The following is an 18,756-nucleotide window of genomic DNA, read 5'->3' as shown; positions in this document are numbered from 1 at the left end:
CCAGCGGCCCTCACCCTCTAGTTCCACATGTTTGAACTTGGAACCTTTTTATCCGTCACATGCATCGGCTCCTGAGGAAGTGGAGCAAATCCATGAAACACATCAGTGGATGCAGTGATGTTTCAAACTTTGGTTTTTATACATATCTTTCAATCCAGATCTCACTATGATGGTTTTACTATACTAATAATTAGGTCATGGAGTACAAATCGACTCATAACATCACCTACCGCAGTGTATTATCATATCATATGTGTGTGTGTGTGTGTGTGTGTATATATATATATATATATATATATATATATATATATATATACACATATATATGAATTGTAATATACCATATGTTACTGGTGTGTATATATATATATATATATATATATATATATATATGAATCTATCAATATCTGTGTATTTATTGCTATGTGCTACTTTATCCGTTTTTGCACTCTAATAAATATGTCATCTTTTTTTACTATTTTACCAAATCATGTGTCATGTCCTCATATAAAGTCCCAAATCCTCTCTTTCTATAATATAATAATAAGTTCCACTTTAACAACACCTAAAGCATTAATGGCATGTTAGTGAAGCACTTATAAAGTGTTAGCTGGGTGCTGGGGGAGAGACAGTGGAGTTTCCTGTAATCCAGAATGCACTGGGAAATAATACAGAATTAGGACAGAGCAGCTCCTTCCTGGTTGTACAGAGGTACACAGATATCTAATAAACTTCAATTGGCAGCAGCACAGTGCAAGGCAGTGGATTGCCTCGCACTGTGCTGAAAAAAGTACGACATGAAGTACGACTTTTCAGCGCACCGTGCCCGCACACCGCCTGCAACATAGTGGTGTGAACCATGCGCATAGGAGACAAAGCATTTTGCCTCGTCTATTCAGTGGGACTGTGCTGGAATAGCCACCCATCGCCCAATGCATCTCCACTGCATCTGGTGTGAACCAGTCCTCATATAGTGCTGCAATGATTAACAGTTGTATCTACCACCTGATACTGCCACAGTCAATCTGTACTGCACTTTTTATTATTGATGGCCAGCAGATGGTGCAGTCGCTCACCCAGGAACACTGTCCCCACAATGTCAGCAAAGGTGCTGGAAAGAGTGTCGGACACATGGACAGACAGCTGAGCAGAGGAGATGAGTGCAAACTGATGGGTTTTTCATCTGCATTTGCAAATGAGAGTTTAAAATTTTGAGTTTTGAAAGCAGTTCCTCCTGTACAGTATGTCAGTATATTCCATCTCCTCATGATGTAGTGGGAGTAATCCTGGCTTAATTCTGCATGAGCGGTGTTGTCACTCAGCTAGAATGACAGCCACAAAAAATAGTTTTGACAAGGTATTTTATACCAGCTGTTTGCTAAGGACAAACTCCAGTGTCAGGGAAATGCAAGAATATTATTTTAAAATGAGGAACAGCTGAAATGACTGAATACAACCAATTAAAGATTTGCTTTTCTTTACAGTGAGAGAGCAGTTGAAATAGAACCATTGGAAAAACAAAAATCCCATGTATATGAAGCACGTTGTCCCTAGCATAAACATAGTACCTCCTGTAATAGTTTTATTCCCTTTTGTTCCTGCCATTCAATCTGTTATTTATCCACTTCCTTTAACAGTGTGACAATCCTGTTCATTCTACAGTAAAACCACTGTAGTATTGCCACCTGTGAACAGGATAACTCCACTTTCATGGGAAAATAATAGCAAGTTAAAAAAAAATTTAAAAAATAATGTAGCGCCCTCTAATGTTGGAATAAGTGTAGGAAAATTTACTTGACTCGTAGTAGTTGCATGAGTCTGTTAATTGGGTCAGGATTCAGGTCAGGTTCTGCAGACCAGTCCTCTGTCACCTTCCCCTGGTTCTGGAGGTTTCATGGAAACTTCTAGAAGCTAGTGGGTGGGGGGTATAGAGACAGGGATCTGAATATTTATGGGAATCTGGTCAAGGGTGGCTGAACCAGCCCATAAATATTGTGGAACCTGGCCAGCAGAGGAGTCAGGTGGAAGATGGATTTTTAAGGTGCTGCTGTGTGGCCTGGGAGGGACCCCCTGGAGAAGGGAGGGTTCTGCCTCCTGGCTGGAGGTTGGAGAAAGGAGGAAAACTGCAAGAGGGAGCTCCACTGCCCTGCAGTCCACCAGGTAAGGATAACCTGCATAGCCTGGAAAGAAACCAGCCCAGCAGAAGGCCTGAAAGCAGTTCTATCTTTAGCTGCAGGACAAGGACAGTGTACCTCTACGCCCCCAGGGCCTATAAAGGAAAAGTCTGCTAGATGCAATTTCTTGGCAAGTCTTCAGGGAAAAGTTTATTGTTTACCCAATCCCCTGTTTTTGGATCAGATACCGTAGCCAGGTGGGCTAGTATTTTTCATTGAGGGGACCAAGAGCTCCTATAAATTGGGACTTTGATGAAAATCCACTCAGGGGGACACCAGACTCCTAGGAGGGGATAAAGACTGTTGCTGTTCTGAGGGAATACAGTCAATTATCTGTCCTTGCAGTGTGCCAGAGAAGGAAGTTGATCTAATTTTACTGCTCTTCGAGCCAAGTTGGGCATCCCATAACCCTGATTATAGTATCCAAGTTGAAATCCCTAATAAATTCTTAAAACCAAGCCCATGGACTGTTTCTTGTCTCTGGATGCAAGTTGGAAAATGCATATTGCCTGGCTCTGCAGACTATAGGGGGATCCAAAGACTTAGCGGCTCCTTAGGGGTAGCACTACAATGGCATATAAAATCGTTACACAAGCCATATTGCAATTTAATGCTATTACAAATTACCTTTCCTTTTCAAACTGCAGCGCTATAATTTTCTTTAAAATTCAATGCAAGATGGCAACCTGGAGGTGTTTCATACACCATTGGTGTATGGAACACCCCCTAAAATGTAATTTCCCACTTGTGTTCTGTGATTAGCTAACAGCTTTTCCCAGAAGTCTGCACAAAGATTTTAGACATCCTCTGCAATACAAAGATTTTATTTTTGGTGAGATACTTGGTCAATTACTTCTAAAGAAATACAGACACTGCAACATTCCTCATTAGTACACTGCAAGCGCATTAGCTGATTGATAATGAAAGGTCACTACCATTCAGATTTGTTCTGCAGCCAACAAACAGCTTTTTGGCATATGTGCCATATTGGGGAGATTTTCTTTCACTTCCTGTCCCATAGCCAAAACAAGAAATTAGAGGAAAACCCTCCAAAGTTAGGGAATCTCTGGTTGTCACCTTGGTCATCACAACCAGTGTCCCCAATGGAAGATTTCCCATCTTTTCCTGGTCAGGTGACAACCAATATTTCAACATTTTCTTTTACTTTTACCCTTAGTGATAATGGTAAACAGGAAAAATAGAGAGAGTGAATCTACTTAACAGGGGGCACAAACTGCAATGAAACCTGACACATTATCCCTGATCTCATCCCTCTTCACTTTATCCAAAATGAAAAATCTATGGAAATTGCGTGGATTTAAACAAACTTTGTTGCAAACTTTGTTTCTGTTCTGACATTTGTTTCATCATGTCCTGAATGAATGGGAGGGCATGTGTTCATTATAATAACCTGTTGCACTCTCAGTGTTCTTATGAGGAAAGTTGCAGTGTCTGCACCCCTTTAAAAGTAATCTCTTAGGGAAAAGTTCACCACATTGAAAGTATGTGAACCCCTTGGATTTAACTGGTTTTCTGCAGTAATTTGCCAAAAAATATGATTTGATCCTCATCTAAGTGACATCAAACACTATGTGCTTAAGCTGTTAACACACAAACAATTGACATTTCTTGTGTCTTTATTGAACACAACCATTAAAGCTGCATTCACACTTCAGCTCTTTGAATCACAGGCAGATTTACCACGATTCGAAAGCACTGATGTGTAAATGACAAATCGCGGGACTCGCATTTGAGACGCCATTCACTTGAATGACATCTAAAATCGCAGTGCGCATCTGCCGTGATAAATTGCGCTGCAATTGAGGCAACACGCATCGCGGGAAGCATGTTGTCCAACTAGCTCCTGAACTTTTTTGGGGCGACATGCTTCCCGCGATGCAGCCTTAAACAACAATTGTGGCAGACTCACACCGTGATTTTAGGTGTCATTTCAATGAATGGCATCTCAAATGCGAGTCCTGCGATTTGCCATTCACACATCGGCACTTTCAAATCGTGGGCCGAATCGTGGCAAATCTGCCCATGATTCAGAACGTTAAAATGTGAAAACAGCCTAAACAAGTACAGAGCTGGAGGAAATGAGTTAATAGCTCTTTTGACAGCAATGACCTCATGCAAGCACTTACGGTAGCTCTGGGTCAGATCTACACAATGTTCAGGAGGAATTTTTGACCATTTTCTTATTCTGAAGCCAGTCTGTGGTGGACTTATTGCGAAGCTTAGAGTAATTGTCCTGCTATATCACCCAACTGTACGAAGCTTCAGCTAGTGGACTGCCACCCTGACATCCTGTAGGATATTTTTTAGTAAATTTGGGAAATCATTTTCCCTCAATGATGGCAAGTGGTCTAGGCCCTGAGGCAGTGAAGCAAGCCCAAATCATGATGCTCCCTTCACTATACTTTATCATTGGAATGATGTTTTATGTTAGTAAGAGGTTCCTGGTTTTGCACCATACATAGTGCTAAGAATTCTTTCCAAAAAATGTTCATCAGTCCACATAACATTTTCCCAGTAGCATTGCAGTTAGCCAAGGTACTCTTTGGCAAACCCTCTCTGTTCAGACTTACGTATGGTAGACTCATGAGCAGGTATGATTGCCAGTTCCAGTGATGTCTTCAAGCCTTTAGCTGTTCCTATGGGTTCTTCTTTAGCTTATTAAGGATTCTGTGTTGTGCCTTGGAAGCCATCTTAGCAAGGCACCCACTTCTAGGAAGAGTAGCCACAGTACTAAACTGTCTCCATTTATACACTATACAGTGCCTTGAAAAAGTATTAATGCCCCTTTAAATTTTCCACATTTTGTCATGTTACAACCAATACCATAAATGTATTTTATTGGGATTTTATGTAATAGACCAACACAAAGTGTCACATAAGAGTGAAGTGGAAGTAAAATGATAAATGGTCTTCAAAATTTTTTACAAATAAATATCTGAAAATTGTGGCGTGCATTTGTGTTCAGGCGCCCTGAGGCTGGGTTCACACTAGAACATGAAGCGGCATGTCTTCATTCACCGTTTTAGGTCTGATTTAAGCCTGAATTTTGGGCTGATTTTGGACCTGAAAAGGACCAAAAGACACACAGGGCTCCTGTGCAATTCGCACCGGAACCGCTGTGGAGATGTGTGAACCAGCTCCAAAGAGTGCCAGTCACAATCTCCTGTTATGCAAATTGGATGCTGTGAAACCCGCATCCAATTCGCATAAGTGTAAACCCAGCCTACTTTGTAGAACCACCTTTCACTGCAATTACAGCTCCAAGTATTCTTGGGTATATCTCTATCAGCTTTGCACAGCTAGAGAATTACATTTTTGCCCATTCTTCTTTGCAAAATAGCTCAAGCTCTGTCAGATTGGATGGAGGGTATCTGTGAACAGCAATTTTCAAGTCTTGCCAAAGATTCTCAATTGGATTTAGGTCTGAACTTTGACTGGGCCATTCTAACACATAAATAGGCTTTGATCAAAACCATTCAGTCGTGGATCTGGCTGTATATTTGGGGTCATTGTCCTGCTGGAAGGTGAACCTCCGCCCCAGTCTCATGTCTTTTACAGACTCCAACAGGTTTTCTTCTAAGATTGCCCTGTATTTGGCTCCATCCATCTTCCCATCAACTGAAAAAAGCATCGCCACAACATGATGATGTCACCACCAGGTTTCACAGTGGAGATGGTGTGTTCGGAGTGATGTGCAGTGTTAGTTTTCTGTCAAACATAACATTTTTTTTTTTTAGGCCAAAAAGTTTAATTTTGGTCTCATCTGACCAGAGCATCTTCTTCCACATGGCTTCTCACGAACTGCAAACTGGACTTCTTATGGCTTTCTTTCAACAATGGCTTTCTTCTAGCCACTCTTCCATAAAGGGCCAGATTTGTGGAGTGCACGACTAATAGTTGTCCTGTGGACAGATTCTCCCACCTGAGCTGTGGATCTCTGCAGCTCCTCCAGAGTTACCATGGGCCTCTTGGCTGCTTCTCTGATTAATGCTCTCCTTGACCAGCCTGTCAGTTTATGTGGACGGCCATGTCTTGGTAGGTTTGCAGTTGTGCCATACTCTTTCCATTTTCTGATGATGGATTGAACAGTGCTCCGTGAGATGTTCAAAGCTTGGGATCTTTTTTTATAACCTAACTCTGCTTTAAACTTCTCCACAACTTTATGCCTGACCTGTCTAGTGTGTTCCTTGCCCTTCATTATGCTGTTTGTTTACTAAGGTTCTCTAAAAAAAAATGTGAGGGCTTCACAGAACAGCTGTATTTATACTGAGATTAAATTGCACACAGGTGGACTCTATTTATTAATTAGGTGACTTCTGAAGACAATTGGTTCCACTAGATTTTAGTTAGGGGTATCAGAGTAAAGGGGGCTCAATACAAATGCATGCCACACTTTTCAGATATTTATTTGTAAAAAAATTTAAAACCATTTATAATTTTCCTTCCACTTCACAATTATGTGCCACTTTGTGTTGATCTATAAAATCCCAATAAAATACATTCACGTTTTTGGTTGTAACATGACAAAATGTGGAAAATTTCAAGGGGTGTGAATACTTGTTATATGTACTAGCAGAATAAGTTACACTAGCAAAATGAAGCCAAACTCCAGCTAAAGCCTCAGATTATTTTACGAATTTCCATCAGTTTTTTGTTTGATGCTAGTCTCAAATCAAAATCGCCAGGATTCAACATCAGAAGTGACATAATGTGATGAATTGTTTTGTATATGTTCTTTCATTTCTGGGCATGCCTAGTCTTGCTCTTCATTTTTTTTATCAGAAAACCGTACTAATGAAAAGAAATTCGGACATTGTGGTCACATCAGACAAAATTTTTTGAAGCCTGCACATCCAGTTTTTGTCTGCCGAAAATTTGTAATCGGCTGTCAAAAGCAGCATACTAACGATCAGAAAATCGTCAGATTGTTCATCGGACAAAACTTATCTTCAAATTTTCTGACCGTGTGTGCGGGCCTTAACACTTTACAAGCAGATATAGCAAACCCTTTTTTCTTTTTGGGATAAAGGTTTTACATAAATAAAAGCAGATCATTGTAAGCACCCCTGCCTCTGTTAAATGTTTGTCTCATCTCTGGAACTGATACATTCCGCTAGAGAGCTTATGATTTGAAAAACAACAGACATACTGGCTGGGTTACTAGATGAAACTAGAAGAAGGCAAGGCTAAAAAAGAAAATGAATGCAGCCATCACATCTAAGAAATGGTAAGCTGCAATATAATAAATATTTGCTTTTGGGTTTAACACTGCTTAAACTTGATATTTTAAATTCATTTTTGTCTAGAGTTCATCACATCCATTACAATATTGTATAATGCAAACAACTGCATTTATTGTTAAACAAAAGAAAAGGGAATGGGGTAAAATTACCCCAGGGACTTTTAAGGTGCTTAAATATTAAAGTAGGTGAAGTAAAGAAGTATGTAGGCAGACTCTGCCTACATACTTCTTTACTTCACCTACTTTAATATTTAAGCACCTTAACCACTTGAGCCCCGGACCATTATGCTGCCTAAGGACCAGAGGTCTTTTTCCAATTTGGCACTGCTTCACTTTAACTGCTAATTGCGCGGTCATGCAATGCTGTACCCAAACGAAATTTGCGTCCTTTTCTTCCCACAAATAGAGCTTTCTTTTGATGGTATTTGATCACCACTACGTTTTTTATTTTTTGCGCTATAAACGGAAAAAGACCGAAAATTTTGAAAAATAATGATATTTTCTACTTTTTGTTATAAAAAAAATCCAATAAACTCAATTTTAGTCATACATTTAGGCCAAAATTTATTCAGCCACATGTCTATGGTAAAAAAAATGTCAATAAGCGTATATTTATTGGTTTGCGCAAAAGTTATAGCGTCTACAAACTAGGGTACATTTTCTGGAATTTACACGGCTTTTAGTTTATGACTGCCTATGTCATTTCTTGAGGTGCTAAAATGGCAGGGCAGTACAAACCCCCCCCAAATGACCCAATTTTGGAAAGTAGACACCCCAAGGAAATTTCTGAGAGGCATGTTGAACCCATTGAATATTTATTTTTTTTGTCCCAAGTGATTGAATAATGACAAAAAAAAAAAAATATTTACAAAAAGTTGTCACTAAATGATATATTGCTCACACAGGCCATGGACCTATGTGGAATTGCACCCCAAAATACATTCAGCTGCTTCTCCTGAGTACGGGGATACCACATGTGTGGGACTTTTTGGGAGCCTAGCCGCGTACGGGACCCCGAAAACCAAGCACCGCCTTCAGGATTTCTAAGGGCATAAATTTTTGATTTCACTCCTCATTACCTATCACAGTTTTGAAGGCCATAAAATGCCCAGATGGCACAAAACCCCCCCAAATGACCCCATTTTGGAAAGTAGACACCCCAAGCTATTTGCTGAGAGGCATGTTGAGTCCATGGAATACTTTATTTTTTGACACAAGTTGCGGAAAAGTGACAATTTTTTTTTTTTTTTGCACAAAGTTGTCACTAAATGATATATTGCTCACACAGGCCATGGGCATATGTGGAATTGCACCCCAAAATACATTTAGCTGCTTCTCCTGAGTACGGGGATACCACATGTTTAGGACTTTTTGTGAGCCTAGCCGCGTACGGGGCCCTGAAAACCAAGCACCGCCTTCAGGATTTCTAAGGGCGTAAAGTTGTGATTTCACTCCTCACTGCCTATCACAGTTTTGAAGGCCATAAAAAGCCCAGATGGCACAAAACCCCCCCAAATTACCCCATTTTGGAAAGTAGACACCCCAAGCTATTTGCTGAGAGGCATGTTGAGTCCATGGAATATTTTATATTTTGACACAAGTTGCGGGAAAGTGACAATTTTTTTTTTTTTTTGTTTTTTTTTTTTGCACAAAGTTGTCACTAAATGATATATTGCTCAAACATGCCATGGGCATATGTGGAATTACACCCCAAAATATATTCTGCTGCTTCTCCTGAGTACGGGGATACCACATGTGTGGGACTTTTTGGGAGCCTAGCCGCATACGGGGCCCCGAAAACCAAGCACCGGCTTCAGGATTTCTAAGGGCGTTAAGTTGTGATTTCACTCCTCACTACCTATCACAGTTTTGAAGGCCATAAAATGCCAAGATGGCACAAACCCCCCCCCAAATGACCCCATTTTGGAAAGTAGACACCCCAAGCTATTTGCTGGGAGGCATGGTGAGTATTTTGCAGCTCTCATTTGTTTTTGAAAATGAAGAAAGACAAGAAAAATGTATTTTTTTTTTTCTTTTTTAAATTTTCAAAAGTTTGTGACAAAAAGTGAGGTCTGCAAAATACTCACTATACCTCTCATCAAATAGCTTGGGGTGTCTATTTTCCAAAATGGGGTCATTTGGGGGGGGGGGGGGGTTGTGCCATCTGGGCATTCCATGGCCTCCGAAACTGTGCTAGGCAGTGAAGAGTGAAATCAAAAATTTACACCCTTAGAAAGCCTGAAGGCGGTGCTTGGTTTTCGGGGTCCCGTACGCGGCTAGGCTCCCAAAAAGTCCCACACATGTGGTATCCCCATACTTAGGAGAAGCAACAGAATGTATTTTGGGGTGTAATTTCACATATTCCCATGGCATGTTTGAGCAATATATCATTTAGTGACAACTTTGTGCAAAAAAAAAAAAAAAAAGATTTGTCTCTTTCCCGCAACTTGTGTCACAATATAAAATATTCCATGGACTCGACATGCCTCTCAGCAAATAGCTTGGGGTGTCTACTTTCCAAAATGGGGTCATTTGGGGGGGGGGGTTGAACTGTCCTGGCATTTTATGCACAACATTTAGAAGCTTATGTCACACATCACCCACTCTTCTAACCACTTGAAGACAAAGCCCTTTCTGACACTTTTTGATTACATGAAAAAATTATTTTTTTTTGCAAGAAAATTACTTTGAACCCCCAAACATTATATATATTTTTAAAGCAAATGCCCTACAGATTGAAATGGTGGGTGTTTCATATTTTTTTTTCACACAGTATTTGCGCAGCGATTTTTCAAACGCATTTTTTGGGGAAAAAACACACTTTTTTAAATTTTAATGCACTAAAACACACTGTATTGCCCAAATGTTTGATGAAATAAAAAAGATGATCTTAGGCCGAGTACATGGATACCAAACATGACATGCTTTAAAATTGCGCACAAACTTGCAGCGGCGACAAAATAAATACACTTTTAAAAGCCTTTAAAAGCCTTTACAGGTTACCACTTTAGATTTACAGAGGAGGTCTACTGCTAAAATTACTGCCCTCGTTCTGTCCTTCGCGGTGATACCTCACATGCATGGTGCAATTGCTGTTTACATTTGACGCCAGACCATTGCTTGCGTTCGCCTTTGCGCGAGAGCAGGGGGGGACAGGGGTGCTTTTTTTTTTTTTTTTTTTTCTTTATTTTTTTTTGCTTTTTTATCTTATTTTTAAACTGTTCCTTTCATTTTTATTTTTTTTTTAAATTAATTTTATTGTTATCTCAGGGAATGTAAATATCCCCTATGATAGCAATAGGTAGTGACAGGTACTCTTTTTTTTTTTAAATTGGGCTCTATTAGACCCTAGATCTCTCCTCTGCCCTCAAAGCATCTGACCACACCAAGATCGGTGTGATAAAATGCTTTCCCAATTTCCCAGTGGCGCTGTTTACATTCGGCGAAATCTAAGTCATGAAATGCTCGTAGCTTCCGGTTTCTTAGGCCATAGAGATGTTTGGAGCCATTCTGGTCTCTGATCAGCTCTATGGTTAGCTGGCTGAATCACCGGCTGCATTTTCAGGTTCCCTGTTGGGACAGGAGAGCCAGAGAAAAACATGGAAGACGGTGGGGGGGGGGCATTCCCTCCCACTGCTTGCAAAAGCAGTCTAGAGGCTAATTAGCCGCTAGGATTGCTTTTACATGAAAGCCGACCGCTGGCTGAAAAGAATGATACCAAGATGATACCTAAACCTGCAGGCATCATTCTGGTATAATCACTCAAAGTCCAGCAACATACCAGTACGTTGCTGGTCCTTGTTGGGCATATATTGTAAACTTTTTTTTCATGCAGCCTGTGGGCTGAACGAAAAAAAGATATTGATCGGTGGGTATGCCCACCATTAGAATACCTCCCTTCATCCACCCACTTCTAATGATGGGCATACATGCACCATTTATATATGCCGAAGCATGGGGGCATCCTCCCGCAAAAGGCAGGAGCAAATTGCTCCTCCACCCACTGCTGCCCCCACGCTTCGGCATATATGCTGAAGTATGTAACTGTGGTGGTGAAATCACCTCCGACAGCGCTGGAGTCACGGCTTTATATATCGTGGGAGCAAACGCTGTTGCTGTCAAGATAAATAAATCCGCGCTGCAACTGAATGGCGTACCTGCTAAGCAAATGATGGTTAACAATAAAACAAAGTAACATTACAGTATAACAGTAAGACTTACCATACCTGCAAAGCAAATACAAAAAAAAAACATAGTAAAAAATAAAACATTTAACGCAACCTGTGCCTAAAATATATATATGCCGAAGCATGGGGGCATCCTCCCGCAAAAGGCAGGAGCAAATTGCTCCTCCACCCACTGCTGCCCCCACGCTTCGGCATATATGCTTAAGTATGTAACTGTGGTGGTGAAATCACCTCTGACAGCGCTGGAGTCACAGCTTTATATATCGTGGGAGCAAACGCTGTTGCTGTCAAGATAAATAAATCCGCGCTGCAACTGAATGGCGTACCTGCTAAGCAAATGATGGTTAACAATAAAACAAAGTAACATTACAGTATAACAGTAGGACTTACCATACCTGCAAAGCAAATACAAAAAAAAAACATAGTAAAAAATAAAACATTTAACGCAACCTGTGCCTAAAATATATATATGCCGAAGCATGGGGGCATCCTCCCACAAAAGGCAGGAGCAAATTGCTCCTCCACCCACTGCTGCCCCCACGCTTCGGCATATATGCTGAAGTATGTAACTGTGGTGGTGAAATCACCTCCGACAGCGCTGGAGTCACGGCTTTATATATCGTGGGAGCAAACGCTGTTGCTGTCAAGATAAATAAATCCGCGCTGCAACTGAATGGCGTACCTGAAAACAATAAAATGGTTACCAACAAAACACAGTAAACAGTAAAGTATAAAAAATCTGAAAAGCAAACATGGTAAAACATAATAACAATAAAACATTGCAGAAAAGAATAGAGTAAAAAAGAGCAGAACAATAGAGAGAGAATAGAGAGAGAGAGAACAATAAAACAACAACTATTTTTGTTTTTTTTATTTTATATTTTTTTTTGTGTTTTTATTTATTTTATTTTTTTTTTACACTTTTTTTTAGTAACTTTTAACTTTTGAAACTGCTTCCAGGTTTGGGTCTCTCAAAATGCAATGGCATCTTGGGAGACCCTGTGTTAGTGTGCCTAGTCTGTGCAGTGCTGAACCCTACGCTAATACTCAACTAGTGTATGGTAGCGTTCAAAGCATTCACCCATGCAAAGACCAGGATTGCCAGGACAGGAGGGACAATAAGACCGGGTGTCACGCCTAAATCCGCGCTTGCTGCAGACACGACATCTTTTTTGGGGGGCTCGTTGGGTAGGGGTACTCGGGATGGCATAAAGAAAATGCCTCTCATGCAGCCGGCTTACTGCATTTGGTTGGGGAAGGTGAGGTAGAGCACCGTCTGGAAACAGAAGGGCTCTGACGATCTCTTCCTGGAATTTAAGGAAGGATCCAGTCCGTCCTGAAGCTCTGTATAGCACATGAGCGTTCAGCAAAGCCAATTTAAATAAATAAACAGACACTTTTTTGTACCAGCATCTGGCCTTACGGGCAACTAGGTACGGCGCCAACAACTGGTCGTTGAGGTCCACCCCTCCCATATTAAGGTTGTATTCGTGGACACAGAGGGGTTTCTCCACAACACCAGTCGCCGTAGTAATTTGGGTCGTCGTGTCTGCATGAAGGGAGGTGAGAACGAAAACATTTTTCTTATCCCTCCACTTCATAGCGAGCAAATTATTATACTTCAAGCAGGCTCTCTCCCCCAGCCTAAGACGGGAATCTACAAGCCGCTGGGGAAAGCCCCGGCGATTAGGTCGCACGGTGCCATATGCTTCAATCTGATGATCAAACAAGTGACTAAAAAGTGGCACGCTCGTATAATAATTGTCCACGTACAAGTGGTACCCCTTTCCGAATAAGGGTGACACCAAGTCCCACACTATCTTGCCAGCGCTTCCTATGTAGTCAGGGCAGTTTGTCGGCTCTACATGACTATCTTTGCCCTCGTAAACCATAAAACTATATGTATAGCCTGTGGCCCTGTCACAGAGCTTATACATCTTGACCCCGTATCTGGCACGCTTGCTGGGAAGGTACTGTTTGAATGACAAGCGGCCAGAAAATTTAATCAGGAACTCATCAACGCAGACAACTTGATGGGGGGTAAACAAATCTGCAAAACGTTGGTTGAAGTGGTTTACGAGGGGCCGAATTTTGTAGAGCCGATCGTATGCAGGGTCTCCACGAGGACGACAGAGTTCATTGTCGTTAAAGTGCATGAACCGCAAAATCTGCTTGTATCGTGCCCTGGCCATGGAAGCAGAGAACAAGGGCGAATGGTAAATTGGGTCAGTGGACCAATATGACCGCAACTTACTCTTTTTATTCAACCCCATGAGGAGGGAAAGGCCCAGAAAGGTCTTAAATTCGGAGACCGTAATTGGTCTCCAATCTCTGGCAAGGGAGGACTGGGTATTAGCGGCGATGTGTTGACCAGCGTATAAATTGCTTTGGTCCACAATAGATCTATAGAGATCTTCGGTGAAAAACAGTGAATAAAAATCCAGTGGCGTAAAATCAACTGTTTCCACCTGAATTCCGGGTTGGCCAGTGAAAGGGGGAAGTACGGGTGCTGCAGAAGTGGTGGGTTCCCAATTCGGATTGGCGAATGCAGCAAGAAGGGCACTATGGGCACGACGGGCCTGTCTTTGTCTTCTTGGTGGCAGCGGGACACTACTAGTGCTTGCCACCTCACCAGCTTGAACTGCACTTATGGGACTCGCCACGTCACCACGTGATACTGCAGTGCTGGATGTACGACCAGGGTGTACTAGGCTGCTGGTGCTTGCCAGTTCACCAGAAGGAATAGCGGCGCTAGTACTTCTCTGCTCCATACGAGAGCCCTGCGGTTCTTGCACTTCAAGGACAGAAGAAGATTGGGGTCTGGTACGCCTGACCTTGGCAGGGACCACAACTCCGTCGTCAGAGCTATCTGTCATGGAGCCGCTGTCCTCTACAGGATCGTATTCTGAGCCTGAACTTGACAGATGAGTGACTTCCTCTTCACTATCTGTCATGCTCAGAAATGTGTAGGCCTCTTCACTAGTGTACCTTCGATTTGCCATTTTGGGCTCTAAATTTAGGTGTACACTAGTGAGACTCACAGGCAAAAAAGCTCCTGACTGTCAGCGACTGTATCAAAACGCTACCAAAAAACTGTTAGCGATCGCAGGGATCAGGCCTGACTCTGCGAACGCTGCAGTTATGTGTGCTTAGTGTTTTGTAAGTGTCAGTTATCAATCGATACTGCACTTGGGTGGGCTGGGCAGGGCTGGGCCGAGGGGCAAAACGCAGGTGCTAGCAGGTATCTGGGCTGATCCCGCTAACACTGTGTTTATGGGAACCCTAAACTGCTGGGGAATATAGATCTGATCGGATCAGATATCGATCCGCTCAGATACTATAGCACTAAGGGAGGTATATGCTGCGTGCGTGGGTTTTAGCGGTACTGGCGCTAACCTGACGCTGCCTGGGGCGACGCAGACCTTAGCTGACCCTAAAAATGTAATTTATATCACCGCCGGGCAATTAGGGGGTTAAACCTTTATAAGGTAATAAACGGCGGGTGCCCTAAAACTATAATAAACTATAATAAACTACAAAAAACAAACTAGCTAACCAGCGTCACCCGTAACACTTAAACGGTGATCGCTGGTGAAAGGGTTAACTAGGGGGCAATCAGGGGGTTAAAACCTTTAGCAGGTAGTATATGGAGGTCCCTGTCGCTATAAAACACTGACAGCGAACCTATATACTTACCTCCCTAACTAGCGTCACCTGTGTCACTAATACAGCGATCAGAAAAACGATCGCTTAGCGACACTGGTGACGGGGGGTAATCAAGGGGTTAACCTTTATTAGGGGGGGTTAGGGGGGTACCCTGGACCTAAGGGGGGGTACCCTAGACCTAAAGGGGGCTAACCTAACTGCCCTAACACTTGTAACTGACACAAACTGACACCAATGCAAAAAAAAAAAAAAATACTATTGGTGTCAGAGTGACAGGGGATACAGGGGGGTGATCGGGGGGTGATGGGGGGTGACAAGTGTGCCTGGCGTGTTCTACTGTTAGTGTAGTGTTGTGCAGACTTACTTGATGTCTTCTCTCCTCGGCGCCGCGATGAAAAGACCGGCTCGAGGAGGGATGACATCACTTCCTTTCCCTCTGTTTACATTACAGAGGGAAATGAAGCATTTTCATTCGCCGGGAGCGATCGGGAGGGGGTGGCCAACAATGGATGGCCTCCCCCTCACCTCTCATCGCCCGGGAAGAAATGGCGACCGCCCCGGGCACCGGGGGGGGGGGACCGATCGGACCCCCCACTCGTGGAAGGCAAATCACGTACATGTATGTGATTTTGCCTGTCCGTGCCACCTTGCCGACGTACATCGGCGTGAGGCGGTCGTCAAGTGGTTAAAAGTCCCTGGGGTAATTTTACCCCATTCCCTTTTCTTTTGTGTATTTTCTTATGGGATGTGGTGCTAATGGTTGACTGTTCTTGTCCTCTCTAGAGGACAAAGGTTGCATTTATTGTTAGTTATTATACATTTTTGTTATTCAGAAATGGCCATGAAACAGTTCATACCATCTGACAAGAAAAACTTCCTGTAAATTGTCACCTCAAAGCACAAGTCCATCTTACTAAAAAATACAGTACTGTATACAGGCTCACTTCTGTATAGAAACCTATGAGCTTCCAGGTTTTATTACCAAAGCTTAATTGAACAAGCTGGGGTTAGAAGCTCATTGGTTTCTATGCAGAAGTGAGCCTGATTTTGCACTTTCCAGCTATAGTAAATAAACCCCATTATGTACTTAAAAGTGGGGTATGCCTGTAATATTATTAGTTTAATGTGCATGGTCAAACACATATTGTTCTGTCTCCCAAATTTTTGAGTAGATTTACTAAAACCAAACTGAATGAAAATCTACTAGCATATGGCCAGCTTATAAATTCCAATGATAGTGGTAACCAGGGCTTCTTTTCAGTGGGAATGCTGTTCCAGCACTGAATATATGTAATAGCAAGGGGTGCTGGGGTGTTCTGCAGGGTCTATTGTTGCTGGCTGCTGGGGGATCTATTGTCACTGGGGGGGGGATCTCTTGCTGGTGGGGTCATATGTTGCTGGGGGGGGGGGGGCACTGTTGCTGGGAAGGATCTACTTTTGAGAGAGAGGTCTATTGTTGCTGGTTGCTTTAGGGTTTGCTTAAGCTGGCTGCTGGTAAATCTATTGTTGCTGGCGGGGGTCTTTTGTTGCTGGGAGGGTATTTTCTTTGCATGCGGGGCATATTGTTGCTGGGGGGATCTATTACTGTTTGGGGGCTATTATTCCTGAGCGAATCCATTGTTACTGGGGAGGGGGTCTATAGTTGATCGAAGCAAAGGATCTATTTTACCGCTTTTCTTGTTATCACTAAAGCGGAAGTAAACCCATCCATTTAACAGTTTCAAAAAAGAGTTCCATTTCAGGCACGTGCCGGGAATGTAACTGTCCCCTTGGTTGTGCTCTCACCCAAACTGTCAAACCATCCAATGGCTGGTGTCATAACTAATCACATTTGCAGCATTATGGCAGTTGTAGATTAAACAGAGGCCAAGATGGCAGCTTCCTTGGCTGAAAACGATAGGAGGGTTTACTTCCACTTTAAGAATTTTCATACAAATTACTTAGCTACACAAAATGATACTGGGTTGTGATTTCTCTAAAAGGGGCAATACTGGGAGGTGGGTGGAACCAAGGGACGATGTTCAGAAGTGGATAGGGGCGGAGACAAGGGGTGACTCAGAAGGGGGGAGTACCTACACCTATTCTCTGAGAAAAAAGCCCTGGTGGTCACGATGATGAGCATTTATCTTCCTTATAAAGGCAAAATTGTAAACCTGAAAGGGGTATCAATCCCTTACCATTCTTTCCAAAACAAAAATAAAAGTTTTGGCTTTAGATACACATTAGGTCAGGATTTTTCAACTCCATTCCTCAAGGTGCCCCAACAGGTCATGTTTTCAGGCTTTCCATTATTTTGCACAGGTGATTTGATCAGTTTCACTGCCTTAGTAATTACCACAGCCGTTTGATGAGGGAAATCCTGAAAACATGACCTGTTGGGGCGCCTTGAGGGCTGGAGTTGAGAAACACCGCATTAGGTTAAACAGACCATTGTAAAATCTAGTTCATGTGGGAAAAGGGTATAGCATTTATATTGCTGATTTAGGGTACAATCACAGCTTAACATGTGCATTGAGTGCAGTTTAACACAAGCACTAATGTGCATTGGCATGTCGCGTTTGCAGCATTGCATATTAACCCCTTTGTGCCTAAGTGTAAAGCAAATCTTAATGCCCAAGCACAATTTTGCACCTTTGACATGTGTTAGTAAAACTGTGCATATCACAACTACTTTGTACATCCAGGTGGATTATACCTTGTTTTTTATTACCTTGTTGTTTTTTTATAAAGAAAAACTGAAACTGGCCCAAAATAGTTAAACAATCATCTTTTTTAAATGTAGGTGTATATTGCTTGCTACTACCAAAACCTTCCACCAAAAAACAACCCAAATTAAATTCTCCTGCTCCTGACAATCACAGCGATACCACATATGTGTATGCTAGTTGTTGTTTGTAACCGTAGTACAACCCAAAAACAATAGTTCGAATTTTTTCTTTTTTTTTTTTTTTTTTTTTTTTAATCCTACCTAAAACACACTGACACTGATACTAATTTAAAAAGAAAAATCTTGTCTATAAAAAATACTGACCCTGACCTTTAACTCTGACGTTAACCCTGGCACTGACCTAGATCAAACCTTGATCTAGGTATTTGTTTTATTTATTTTATTATTATTATTTGATTTTTTTTTGTTTTTTTACACAGACTTTCTTTTTCTCGGCAAGGAGAGAGAGAGATATGATGTATCTCTATCCTCCATCCACAGAAAGAGAAAACACAAGGGTGGGCTTCACAGTAACTGATAACTGTGAAAGCCAATCAGAGGCTATCACAGCCATCAGGTGACCCGGATTTGAGAGTTCCAGGTACCGATCGTTAGTACGGGGCCCGGGCTCCCGCTAAGTGCCGGTTCACACAGGGGCGACTTGTCAGGCGACCTAGTCGCCTGACAAGTCGTCTCCCGTTCTGTATAATGGAACCGTTCTAATAAGTCGCTCCAACTTAGAAAAAGGTTCCTGTACTT

This window comes from Aquarana catesbeiana, linkage group LG05, assembly GCF_042186555.1.
Source record: "Aquarana catesbeiana isolate 2022-GZ linkage group LG05, ASM4218655v1, whole genome shotgun sequence".
Lineage (NCBI taxonomy): Eukaryota > Metazoa > Chordata > Amphibia > Anura > Ranidae > Aquarana > Aquarana catesbeiana.
Note: the sequence above shows the minus strand (reverse complement) of the source record.